The sequence below is a fragment of the Taudactylus pleione genome, unplaced genomic scaffold (genome assembly GCF_031769625.1).
Source record: "Taudactylus pleione unplaced genomic scaffold, aTauple2 ptg000147l, whole genome shotgun sequence".
NCBI classification, from domain to species: Eukaryota; Metazoa; Chordata; class Amphibia; order Anura; family Myobatrachidae; genus Taudactylus; species Taudactylus pleione.
The window spans coordinates 5,439,914-5,453,053 of record NW_028284549.1 but is presented as its reverse complement, the minus strand read 5'-3'; the positions used below and the strand labels follow the sequence as shown (position 1 = coordinate 5,453,053).

Sequence of the window (13,140 nt, the reverse complement as noted above, 5' to 3'; positions counted from 1 at the left end):
TTGGTTTGGAGTGTACTTTGGGGGTTACAGCACCCTTTAACGGTCAACCCAGCCGGCCCTTTACTTATGACACAGGCGCACGCTTGGCACTACTTTGTTGATGCACGTGCGGCTACTGCGCACACAATTCACAAACACAGAAAAAATATTTTGTTTTTTGGTTTGGACTGGAGTGTACTTTGGGGGTTACAGCACCCTTTAACGGTCAAGCCAGCCGGCCCTTTACTTATGACACAGGCGCACGCTTGGCACTACTTTGTTGATGCACATGCGGCTACTGCGCACACAATTCACAAACACAGAAAAAATATTTTGTTATTTGGTTTGGAGTGTACTTTGGGGGTTACAGCACCCTTCAACGGTCAAGCCAGCCGGCCCTTTACTTATGACACAGGCGCACGTTTGGCACTACTTTGTTGATGCACGTGCGGCTACTGCGCACACAATTCACAAACACAGAAAAAATATTTTGTTATTTGGTTTGGAGTGTACTTTGGGGGTTACAGCACCCTTTAACGGTCAAGCCAGCCGGCCCTTTACTTATGACACAGGCGCACGCTTGGCACTACTTTGTTGATGCACGTGCGGCTACTGCGCACACAATTCACAAACACAGAAAAAATATATATTTTTTTGGTTTGGACTGGAGTGTACTTTGGGGGTTACAGCACCCTTTAACGGTCAAGCCAGCCGGCCCTTTACTTATGACACAGGCGCACGCTTGGCACTACTTTGTTGATGCACGTGCGGCTACTGCGCACACAATTCACAAACACAGAAAAAATATTTTTTTTAGCACTTGGGGGGAGCACCCCTGATGGACAGAGCACCCCCTGGACAACACTACAGCACCCCTTTAGGACTGGGACACTGCACAGGACTTTGGAGTGGACACAGCCCCTATGGAGAACTGACTGCACAACACAGTCCAGCCAGCCCCTAAGAACTTTGAAGTAGTGGACACAGCCCCTATTAACAACAGCAGCACAGCACAACACAGCCAGCCCCTATGGACTTTGAAGTAGTGGACAACAGCAGCACAGCGCAGCACAGCACAACACTACTCTGCACTACACTACACTACACAGCCCAGCCAGCCCTAACTCCCACCCTGCCTCTTCACTGTCCACAGCCGAGTGAGAAAATGGCGCCGACGCGGGTACCTTATATAGGATCCAAAACCCGCGAGACCCGGAAGGCGGGATGATGACGTTTTGCCTCGATTTCAGATCCGAGTCAGGCGGGAAAAGTCGAGCCTGACTCGGATCTGACTCGGATCGGGGGGCTCGGGGGGGTTCGGATTTCAGAAATCCGAACCCGCTCACCCCTAATTCATACTGTATAATAATACACTATCCACTGTAATAATTTATGTACATATATGTCCAGGGCAGTGCTAGGTTCTTCTGTTGCTCCCCAGACTCCCGGACTTGCTCCAATGCTCTGGAATGGTGCCCACATCTGAAATAAAAACATTCAGCTCAGGCATTTAATAGCTTACTGTGATCGCTGGTCCTGTACATGCTGGAATTATGACACATAGAATTAAAGCCGGATAAGTGCTAATTAGGGCCCTCTTCATAGACTGGCCACTCTTGCTTTAAAATCAAGCATTTGGAAACTCCCATCTGGAAATCATACGTTTGCCACTGTGTTGGTTTATTGATAGATAGTAGGTACAGCAGTACTCACTTTTACATGTACACTGGTGATGTAGCAGAGCAGGGTTCCATCCAGCTCTCCAGCCAGTGAGTGTATGCTGCGTGCGGGTAGTGGAACAGGATTGCTAAAACAGCTTTATGCAGATATATAATCAGGTCTTTCTTAAGGAGCTAAGTACTGTCTCCCACCATGTGATCTCTCATACTGTACTCTGGGCCTGATTCAGACCCGCTCACAAGCGCTATACGCTCGCAAGCGGGTCGATGGTGGGGCACTGCGCACGTGCGCAAGCCCCGTAGCAAGTGAGAAATTCCCTCGCTCCGGGGCTCGCTACAAACGGGGCGGCTGTCGATGTTAATCTATAGCTCGCCCCGTTTTGTAGGCGAGGTGGGGGGTGGCTGGACAAACGGAGGAGTTCCTGAAGGAACGCCTGCCGTTTGTGGACGGTCCTACTGACATCACTTGTGATGTCAGTAGCGAGCTTCCTGTTCTATTAGAGCAGGAAGCTCACTGGGGCTTGCGGGAACGAGACCCTACCACAAGGGTCTCATCGCAACCATCATCTGTCCGCCCGCTAAAGCTGTGGGTGGTCATCCACAGCTCAGCGAGCGGCCAGGAGGCCGGATTAAAAAAAAAAGCGGCCTCCCTGATTCAGAGCGAACGCTAGTTTTTTGCGAGCACCTCTGAATCATGCCCATAGTACTAGGATGGCTGCAGTCACATGTGCAGGAGCTTATCAGGTTGAAGGACAGACCATCCTGCAGACACTGGGTCCTAGTGCCCACCTTGTACTAGGCACATATTTTCAGAACATTTTTGAGTTTACAAATTGAATAAGTTGATGTGGAAAGATAGAAGATGAAAACCACAATCTCTTGAGGAGAGATGTATCAAATCTTGGAGAGAGATAAAGTGCAGAAGTTGCTCATTGCAACCAATCAGCTTGTAACTGTTTGCTACTGTGCAGTCTCCATGATGCTCCTTTGGGAAATAATCAGTACCAAACCAAGATAACCGTGGTTTGGTCTTCTGCGCATGCATGGCGTCATCTTGTCATTGTGCTAGACTGCCGCGGTGTTACATGGGACACCTAGCTCCACTAAGATCCTGAGATATATCCACGGTAGACCTGCTTTCACCACTTGTATATGCAGCGTTACCCACATACATCACCGGGTGATGCTCTGTACTGTATTTTGAATTAAAGCTCCGCTCCATCCAGATACTGAGTGTATATAACAGTGAGTACGGCTGTATAAACTTAATACCACTTAATAAACCGTACTAGTGGTTATCCTGAGCTGTATGGTGATTTTGAGGATCCGCTGGTGTATACTATTACTCCATTTATACTACGCCAAATAGTGCACACCTATTCACCAAATTTCTAGCACAGCCTGTAAAATTACAGTTAGAAGCTGATTGGTTGGCATGGGCAACTTCTCCACTTTTTCTCTCTCTAACCATTGATAAATCTCCCCCTTAAAGTCTATAATAAATCAGACATGACTCCAGATTGTGACCATGAGGTTGTACGCTGTTCGTGCTCCTGCGTTTTCTTACATTTCCTTATCACTAATGTTCTAGCTTTCTCACCGAGATGCTAAAAAAAAAATAATTAAATTCACATCTCCTTACAATGAACACTAACACATACAAAAAACTTTGGCCCAATAGAACGTGATATATGAGCTTGGAAGCAAAAGTTTTTGTGAGTGAACTGTATCGAAAGACCACTGAGGATTTTTCTTTTAGCGGAGATGGAAGTCTGGGAACCTCCTGTGCAGCATCTAAAGATCAAATGTACCTACACAGTAAATCAGTAGGAGCTTAAAAAATACTCAGCGATGAGAAAAGGAATGAAAAACAAAAAACAAATGCACAAAAGACTCGTCATAGAAACAACAGGATATGCAGGGACTGTCAAGCTGATTACCGAGGAAGCAAATTGCAGAAATAAATAAAAACAAACAACATAATTGGTGTCCAAAGCAGAATGTGTTGATAAACCAGCGCAGATAGCTAGACAACAGCATACTGTACATTTGGAGAACAAACTCACAAAGGGACGTAATGTATGTACAGTATTGTAGCAGTCATTTAAAAGTAACCTACAGTAGTCAGTGGGACCCATTTCCGGAGACATTAGTTATACGTACTGCATACTTAGCGACATTTTTGCAGCCAGGTCGGTGCAGAAGGTAGGATGGGGCGGTTTAAGTAAGGAGGACTGCGTCATCGCACCAAACACTTTCGCAGTGGGCACGGGTGGCCAGCCACCATTACGGGGGGGGCTTGCCTACCCTTGCAGGGTACCAGGAGCAGCACCCGATTTTCAGGAGACTCACGGAAGTCCCGAGAGAAGAGTCAAGTATGACGTACTGTATCACGCTATTTATTCAACCCGGCTGAACTGAACGTCTTTTTCGCTCAGAATGTGCATTTTATATGCACAAATCAAACAACTGGAAGTGACAAAACAGACTACTGGGACTTGTGACATTTGTACATCTGCGTGTGACCGAGTTCAGTTCTGCGTATAAATGGCTCAGATGCGAGCGTACGCGGCTTTTCCTCCTGCCAAGTTGCGTTGTGCTTCATCTGCTTCCTGTGCGGGTAAAGTCACAGCACAGCGTCTCTGCTACGCTGTGAGCGGCTTCTCACCTCGTCCGCCATGCGACTAAAGTGCAAATAAAAATATGGTACGCTGCATGTCTCAGCGCGCCTCAATCACGCCGTGCGTCTCGTGCCGTATGGAGTAAAGACGCCCAGTGTATGAGAACACATCTGTACTGTATGTACAAAATAATACAGAAGAAGAGCCAGGAGGGCTCGAAACGCGTTAAGGACGGCAGAGTCAATTTATTGAGGAGAAGCACCCTGGACCCCCAGTACCAGTTATCGTTGGTTAGTCACTGCTTGACTTGGTCCGGACGGTCAGCATTGCACCCACAACGCAGTTATACATCTTGGATCTGGTACGCAGGGCTTATGGGCCCCTCTTTTTTAAGACATTATTATACCATGCCCAATAGGCATTTGTTTGGCTTTATTTAGCCTTTTTAAGATTGATTTATATGTTTGTGTGTTTTAATAAATTCACCTGATCTTTTCAATATTGCACTATTGTGCTTATCTCTCTTTTTACATATTGGGAACTCCCTGGTACATCGTCCCAAGAGAGAACAGGATAGGAAAGTATCCTATTCATTTTTAATTTTTCGTATTGATTGGCTTAGTTTAGCGCCACACGGTGGTCACACATGTTATTACTATTGTCACTTATTTTTGTTTAGGGGTTTAAGGTACCCTAGTATCTCCACTGTTGGCAGCTTTACTTTTGATGCGCTGAGGTGTTGTATTAAACAAATTTTGATGGGGAGATAATACAGGGAATTGCCAGTCTGTAGGGAGGAGGGCTGGCTAAAATTATGCAAATTGTAAAAAATTTGGCCCCACCCTCTCCACAAGGACCCGCAATTTTTCATGATGGGGCGGAGCCTAATGAGGTGAGAGTACGGCCCCTCGAGGTGGATGGCTGCATCTCCTCTCTCGCCTTCTCTCGGAGAGTAGACTTTAAAAGTTGGTATGTCTGAGCTAAATACAAGATCACTTATCAATTAGAAAAATGAAATACCACAGCTCACATGGGACGGGATGCATGACGCATCGCATTCGAGCATGTCACCCTTCGCACGCATGTCGGCGTTAATTAAGCCGGTATGCATGAAGAAAATCACAAAGGTCAGCTCTGTCGGTAAGAGTTGTCCTTTGCAGATGAGGGACAGGGCAGAAAGACGGGGGGTGGGGGATGCTGGAAAGGATCCGACTGGATCCCTCCCAGGGGGTGCATCACAAATAGAAGACCATAGGCTTACATTGGGCAATAACCATCTGAAGATGACATTGCCCAGCGCATCAAAGCTGTGGAATGTATACCATTCTGGGGCTTGATGCAAATGCAGTCAGACCCCCGAAATACAGCATTTTGGGGTTTTTTACTGCATTTATGACGTTAGTACATCCCCCCCACAATCTTTTCTGGCATTGTGTGGCTACTTTTGTGCATGTGCTTTAAAGTATCACAGTACCCATTTTGTATAAAAGATGAATATTCTACCATTACAGATGTGCCAGTGGGGAATTTCACTGCCTTAGGCATTTACATGACTTAATAATATGTTTGATGAAATATAGAGATAAATACAACGAGGCTTTGATGCAGTCTATTACACATATGTGATCGTTGTGTGATCATTTCTCCTCTGTGCCTTCTCCATGGATGAGCTTTATCTACAGATCAGTTACTACAACCAATACTCAGTTACAGAGCGTTACTGCTGCTCCCCGCCTGCTCCCTCATCCTCAGCATTCTAATCTCATTGCAGGGCATTCTGGCAACACTTCCCACTAAACTTCTATTTTTAATGCTATATTGTATTGCTCTCACGGCTTTAGATGAACCGTACTATAGACTGCAGTCACCTTGATGCATTATTAGTGCAATCACAGTTCCAGACTGACAGGTTGTGTAGAATCAGTGGGAGTCAGCTGTTTTTTTTAAATCAAAATATAAACTTGCTTACACGCAGCACAAATGCTACACAATAATCTAGAGAAAATCGGTTTGTTATTGGGAAAAACGTACATATACAGTAGCGCATAAATTCTGAGTCACTGCCTTGTTAAAGGTAAGTCAAGTTATCCAGGGGACACAGGGGCCTGATTCAGAGCCGGACGCTCTTTGATAGCACTCGCTCTGAATCAGGGCATCCCTTTTTTTTTTTTTTAAAGACGGCCTCCTGGCCGCTCGCATAGCTGTGGGTGACTATCGGGCTTGCGACCATCGGGTTTGCGACGAGACCCTTGTGGTAGGGTCTCGTGTCCTCAAGCCCCAGTGGACTTCCTGCTCTAATAGAGCAGGAAGTCCACCTACTGACATCACGAGTCAGTAGGGCCGCCCACAAGCGGCAGGCGTTTCTGCAGGAACGCCTCCGTTTGCCAATCACCATCGACAGATTCCCCGCTTTGGTGCGAGACCCGTAGCGACGGAGCGCCCGTCGCTAGCCGGGTCTCGCGCATGAGCACATCGGAGCCGGCTCCGGCGTGTGCATGCGCAGTGGCCAAACATCGACCTGCTCGCGAGCGCATAGCGCTTGCGAGCGGGTCTGAATCAGGCCCACAGTTCTGTATATTAAATCTCTTAGAGGTAAGGTGTGTATATCGTTAATCGATATATCGATATATATTGTTAATTTGTATGCAGTGAACGACCAACGATGTGCGTTCCCGCATGAACGATAACGATATCTATGATCGTCCGTACATGCAGGCCAACTTGCCTGATATCGTCAACTTTGCCTGTGCAGAGATGTAGCAAGAGGACTTCACTGAAAGATATCTTTCAAGTCGTTGGTGGTACAGATCGTACCGTGTGTATGCAGCTGTATATTTACTAAAGCGCAAGTTTATAGGAGTGTAGATGTTACCCATAGTAACCAATCAGATTCTACTTATCAACTATCTAGCACTTTCTAGAAGATGGAAAGGGTGAGAGGGCTTGGACTGCACACCCGAATTTTAAACATAATAATAGGTGCTGCCATGCTGAGACTTGTAGTACAATGCAAGGGATATAGAATGCAGGCGCTAGGTACTGATAGGCTGGTACCTTATCTCCGTTTACTTTATCTCCTAACACAGCTTAGTAAATAGACCCCTTATACTCCATGTTAATTGTAGAGTTTATCAGAATGATTTTGATTACCATTGTTCTTAGTACCTAGAGTGTGCGCCTGCATTCTATGTCACTTTCTAGAAAATAATAACTAGAATCTGATTGGTTGCTATGGGCAACATCTCCACTTCTATAAATTCACACTTTAGTAAATACACCCTTTCCTGTCCAGTGTGAAATCAGTGGGAACAGCCAGCCTTTTTCCTTCAATTAAATCATTTTTAGAAACAGGTAAATTATATTAATTATGTATTTAGGCCCCTATTTACTGCAATACGCATTTCAAATGCAGATTGTAGTGTGATAATTGCGAATTTAGGAACTATCACGAGAATGTATCAACATTCTCAAGCATTGATAGAGCTTGTGAGAAAGCTCTGTCCCTGCCAATCATCACAGCACAATTCTCACTGTATATTTCGCAAAGAATACAGTGAGAGTGCTTCAGAGCATGTGCTGATGCCGGCTAGCATTACCAACCCCAATCTCTCCCCCAGCTGACACTTAGCTTGGTGATTGGTGAGCTCTCTCCTCTGGTCAGCCGGTCTCAGAGCTCATGGTCTGTGACCCGGTCAGCAGCGTTGTAAACTGAGATGCCGGTTTACAGCACAGCTGACCGGGGTCACAGTGCAAGGAGAGAGTTCACTGATCAGCGGACCCCCGGCGGCAGGTAAAGTGTTTGAGTTTTTTTTTTGTTTATTTTTTTTTAGCAGTAATCAGCCTGTGGTCTTTTTAGACCACATAGCTGATCACAGGATGCCGTCTCCCAGCTCTGCTCTGCCTGTCAGAGCGGAGCAGGATTCGGGGAACCCTACTTAATGCCATCTTCAGATGGCGTTGTTATAGCAGGTCTCCCAACCAGCATTTTTTCACAATTCCTCCTTAGTAAATTTCAAGCAGATCGCATTTCCTGAAAGGAATAATGGAAAGTCCAATGGCTCATGAGCGAATGGAGGAGAGTCGGCTGGAAGCTGTGCGGGAGAACAACTTGCAGCTGGTACAGGAGATCCTCCAGGACATGGCAGGAGTAAGGGATCCTAGTGGGACAATAGCCGAGCTGCAGAGAATCTTACAGGAACCTCATTTCCAGTCACTTTTACAGACTCATGATTCTGTAGCATCCAAAAATTACGACACTCCCTCCCCAAGTCCACTGCTGGATCCCACCCTGAGCAACCAGCCAGTTCCACCCAATGCAGTGCGAATGGTGGGAGTAAGAAAGAGTGCAGGGGAGCATTTGGGAGTAACTTTCCGGGTTGAAGGTGGTGAGCTAGTAATTGCCCGGATTCTGCATGGTGGTGTGATTGATCAACAAGGTCTGCTACATATCGGGGATGTAATTAGAGAGGTGAATGGAAGGGAGGTGGGGAGTGACCCACAGGCTTTGCAGGAAATTCTTCGGGATGCCAGTGGAAGTGTGGTTCTGAAATACTTCCTAGATACCAGGAACAACACCCCCTGCAGCAGTTATTTGTAAAGTGCCACTTCAGCTATGATCCTTCCAGTGATAGTCTAATCCCGTGTAAGGAGGCTGGCTTGCCTTTCCGAGCAGGGGACCTTCTACAGATTGTCAACCATGAAGACCCTAACTGGTGGCAGGCATGTCTAGTGAAGGGTGGCACAGCTGGTCTCATTGCTAGCCAGTTATAGGAGGAGAAGAGGAAAGCATTTGTTAAAAGGGATGGAGAGCTGACCCCAAACTCCAGTACTCTTTGTGGAAGTATTGGAGGGAAGAAAAAGAAGAGGATTATGTATGTAACCACTAAAAATGCAGAGTTTGACCGTCATGAACTGCTAATATATGAAGAGGTTGCAAAGATGCCCCCTTTCCGCAGAAAGACCCTCATTCTCATTGGTGCACAAGGAGTAGGGAGGAGAAGCCTGAAGAACAAACTGCTGACCTCTGATCCATTAAGATATGGCACCACCACACCATACACCTCTAGGAAGAGGAAGGAAGGAGAATGGGATGGTCAGTCGTATTCCTTTGTATCACGTTCAGAGATGGAGCAAGACATAAAGGCTGGCCAGTATTTTGAGCATGGAGAATATGAGGGCAATCTGTATGGAACAAAGATCAGTTCAATACAGGAAGGGGTGGCATTAGGAAAAATGTGTGTTCTGGATGTCAATCCACAGGCAGTGAAAGTCCTCAGGACTGCTGAGTTTGTACCATATGTAGTGTTTATTGGGGTTCCAGACTTTGAGACCCTGAAATCTAATAGTCAGGGTGCAGTGGAGGCCGGTTTGACAGCCAAGCAATTATCGGATGGCGAGCTCATGCGTATTGTAGAAGAGAGTGAACGACTTCAGCAGGCCCATGGCCATTATTTTGATCTCAGTCTGGTCAACTCGGATTTGGATCAAAGTTTTCAGGAACTACAAGTGGCCCTGGAGAAGCTGCGCACTGAGCCCCAGTGGGTTCCTGTCAGTTGGGTCTACTAGAACTCTTACTATCCACATGCTCAGTCAGTAACCATTTCCTACAGTGAGACGACAGTAGATAAAATTGGACATGCATCTGGATTCTATCTGGATTTCACCTCCACCTAAATCTTGCTCCTTAATTTCAATACATGTATATATTATATATATATATATTCAGTTGTCAATGTCCTTTCCCATTCTTTCATCTGTTATTCTCTGTCTTGTTGATGGTGTCTACAATTACCCACTAACTACATAGCTGGCCCTAGGTGGGGTAAAGGTGCATATTTTAAATTTCATCTCCCATTAGTAGCACTTCCCTTAGGGTTATATTATAAAAATAACTTTCTCTCTAATAACGTAAACACAATTAAGTGGCGTTATATTCCCTTAAATATATCAATTGCGTTTCCTAATAAAAGAGAAGAGTGACATTGAGTTGTAAAGCGCAACGGAATATGCTGCGCTATATAAGAAACTGTTAATAAATAAAATATAAATAAATAAATTTCCCATTACAAGTATGGGAAATGCAATCTCCTTGCTAAAAAATAAAATAAATTAGCAAATTAAAGGACTTGGAGTCGTTTTTCATGAAAACGGCTCCAATAGCCCTTTAATACATTTCAGTGAAACTAACATAATGAAAACACCAATTTTTACATTATTTTAGTTAAAAAAAAAAAGATTGATAAAAAGAGCCCAAAGAGAGAAGCCATTTACCAAAATACTGTACTAATCCCTTCATAATAAAACATGTAGGGAAGAGAAAGAGGCCACATATTAGACAATAAGCCTGTTCGATCATAGATTACCTGACAACCATTTAAAACTGTTAAATGTCTATCACAAAATAAAATTAGAGTTTGATGTAACCGTCTGTGGAACCAAGCGTTACCTTCCAGGCGATGTATAAAGGGGGTGTCGTATTTAATGTTGACGTTCCCAATGTTAACATCCATTATGCTGACATAAGAGTGTTAACATGGTTGTAAAGTTGACATGTCGATAATATCGACATTAAGCATGTCGACACTATGCTTTTCGTCTATTTCTATCTCTATCCCTAAGGTTAAGCCTAACCCTAATGGAAATAACGTTATAAAAGTTGACATTTCCAATGTCAACATTCTGTCTACAGTAGGTCGACATTTTGTAAGGGTTGACATTAATGATGTCGACATTTTAACTATGTCAGCTTCACTGTGCACCTTCTGCTGCTGACACTGTAATTGTTTACCCTGTGATCGGCGACATGCTGTCGACATACCATACAAGGGCCATCTAGCAGGATAAGGTCTGTATTTGGCCGTGTTCACCTCTGAAAATACACCCGTTTTCAGCATAGTAATTTTCCCTGTTTGTAAAAAATGGCAAAATACGCCCGTTATTGCAAATTCAGATAAACGCAGAGGGTTGTAAATGTACCCCTTAGTATCTGCACAGATTCTGTTCCTATTTACTGTATCTGGAACATTGCAGGAGCTAGTGCTTTATGGAAATTACTGCCATTCTGTCAATTTTACAAGATTATAATAAACTTTGATCATAAAATAAAGTGAAATGCACAAGATCGCTGTTGAACTGACGGAACAGTTATTACCAAAAATTCAAAAAATTCAAAAAATCTCAACCCTCTCACCAAATTGGGCAAGTCTTTTACATTCAGAACTGAGAATGTTTCAAAGCATACCGTGTACTGTACACAATATATTTTTTATTTGCCAATCTTGGCGTACCTGCGCCAAAGAGACCTTCTATCCATTACTGGCACGGAGTCAAATCCCGAAGTGTCAGCCGAACTGAACTGACAATTTAGTAAAATCTACCGACTACCAACATAATTTTCGAATCACAATTAACATATTGTAAAAATTACCAATTAGGGCAAACAGTAGTATCGAGGTGAAAGATACTGAAAATAGGAGTCTATACTTGCTTCCGTATTTTAATTTCTAAATGTATGGACCAGAGCCCCAGAAAAATCCGCCACCCCCATGACAGCCTGGCAGTGGTTTCTGCTATCACATGCCGGGCAGGCAGTACCAGGGGGAGGTGTTTTCTCCACCTGGCCCTGCCAGTCTGGCTAGTGATAGCCACTCCCCTGCTATTATGGTAGCCCTATCTGCTTTGAGCGGCTGCAGCTAAAGCAGTCCCTGGAAGCCAGCTTGCTTATCTGTGCGCATTCGCACATGCACATATTTACAGACCTACAAGCAAATGAACGTAGGCGCCGCTGCTGATATGGACTATTTAATCTATGAGCTATGCTGTTGGTTTTCATAAAATCTGATATATTTGACATAACAAGAATTAATAAAAACAATGAGCGTTTTAGAATAAATAATTAGGATGGTCAATATTGGACTGGAGCATTTGTTTGCCTTTTTCATTTACTACTTCATAAAAGGGTAAATATTTATTTGGCAAAGGGAAAGACAGTGTTTGTTAATGAATTGGCTTATTTTCTTTTTATAATTTTTTATCTCTATAAAGTACGTTTTTAGTATGTTTACACAGCTGTGTTAAGTGTTTAATCTACACAGCAAATAATTCATGAACCAATTAATATTGGTGAAAGGACATCTGGTGACTATTAATATGGAGGATTTTGCCACATATTGTAGCTTTGAAAAGTCAGCAGTACAAATGTAACGAAACGCGTTAGTAGTAAGAACAGAGACCTTTATTTAATAACCTTCTACAGTTGGAAGCTGGTTATACTAACTGAGGAGCATTTTCACTGGCAGCAACTCTATGCAACCTGCAACTGTACACTGTACTAACAGTACTCTTTTGGATGCTCACCTTTTGAAGTATATTTACTAAGCATCAGTTTTTCAAGGGATGTGAAACCCCTGCATATCGAAACACCAAAGCACTGTATTATTATTTGGCGGTTTTGATGGGGTTTTGTAAACCACTGTCGATGTGCAGTTTTTATAATGGAATTTTGACCAAATGGACATAAAACCAAGGTGGTCAATCAGAAGGAGAGGAATAACCATGCAATTAGAATAAAGGCAATTATTATATATAACAAAATAAGTCAGAAACTGTCACTTTGATCATTTTCTTATAAGTAAAATACTATTTCATTAATATATTAGTGGAAAAATTATTGTTCAATTTTATGTAAATTAAAAATATTATTTATTACTTATTTTAAAGAGGCAATATTAAGCAATTATTAATTAGTGCTTAACAATATATTTTGATGATGGGAGAAGCATTTATTATTTTATGGATATATACATGGTATCCACATTATAAAATATATAACTATTTTGCCATCATTAAAAGCATTTTAGATA

At 43.5% G+C, this 13,140-nt stretch overlaps 1 protein-coding gene and 1 pseudogene across 1 annotated transcript in view; one reads left to right on the top strand and one right to left on the bottom strand.

Moving 5' to 3' along the window:
* LOC148522333 (voltage-gated delayed rectifier potassium channel KCNH8-like) overlaps positions 1–13,140 on the bottom strand; it is a 467,010-nt gene that overhangs the window by 150,407 nt on the left and 303,463 nt on the right. The gene's annotated exons all lie outside the window — the stretch shown is intronic.
* On the top strand, positions 8,459–9,844 carry LOC148522334 (MAGUK p55 subfamily member 2 pseudogene; annotated as a pseudogene).